Here is a 1,096-nt window from a genome sequence, read left to right on the forward strand (position 1 = left end):
CCAGAACTCTGTTTCCTTAACCAACCAGCTGACCAGCTCAGAGAATATTTCTATTAATTAAGTATGCTGAGTATTTGATAACTATTAATTCTTCAATGATATTGATACCTGTCAAATATTTGATCTAAGTATAAATTATATCCCAAATATTATTTGCAAGAGTAATTTTATGAAGTGAACTCATGTTTGCATATCTGTTCAATTTATTAATTTCTATGGAGGAATACTTGACTAATTTCATGAAACATAAGCTCATATAGGAATATCAGATTGTTCTCTAGTTTAAGTAAAAATACAAATTAGGCATCTTTTGATAAGCAGAATTATTATTATTTTTTGGTCTTTGGGGGGGTTTGGAGGGGAGAAAGCAGGATAAGTGGGGTTAAGTGACTTGGCCAAAGTCACATGGCTAGTACGTGTTAAGTGTCTGAGGCTGGATTTGAACTCAGGTTCTCCTGACTCCAAGGCTGGTGCTCTGTTCAATGTGCCACCTAGCCACCCTGATAAGCAGAATTCTTGTAAAAAAATCAAAGTTGTGTAGATTTTTAAATTTTTAAAATTTTTCAAATACTTTATTAACTTGTGATTTGCCTCAATCATTTCTGCCAGATTTTGAGTTACAAATTTTCTCCCTATTTTTCCCCTACACACCACCCCAAAATAACAGTCCTGCAGGATATCCCATTCTCCAATCTGCTCTCTCCCGTATCTTTTGCCATACCCCCTTTGATTTTTCCAGTAGGGCATGGTGGATCTCTATGCCTCAGTGCCTGTATATCTTATTTCCCAGTTACATGCAAAATAGTATTAATAATAGTATATATATATACATATATATATACATATGCATATAATATTTTATATTAAAACTTTGAATTCTAGATTCATTCCCTTCCTCCCTTGTCACCCACCCTTATTGGGAAGATAAGTAGTTCAGTATAATGAAAAACATTAACATAGTAGATATATTGTAAAAGACTGACTATATTTCCCTCCCTTCTATCCCACCTCACACTTGTTCTATTCTCTACTTTGATCCCATCCCTTTTCTTTTTTTTCTTTTTTCTTTTTTTTCTTTTCTTTTTTTTTTTTTTTT

Source organism: Petaurus breviceps, unplaced genomic scaffold (genome assembly GCF_028583685.1).
Source record: "Petaurus breviceps papuanus isolate PSGF00001 unplaced genomic scaffold, PetGlider_PUasm1.0 76, whole genome shotgun sequence".
Lineage (NCBI taxonomy): Eukaryota > Metazoa > Chordata > Mammalia > Diprotodontia > Petauridae > Petaurus > Petaurus breviceps.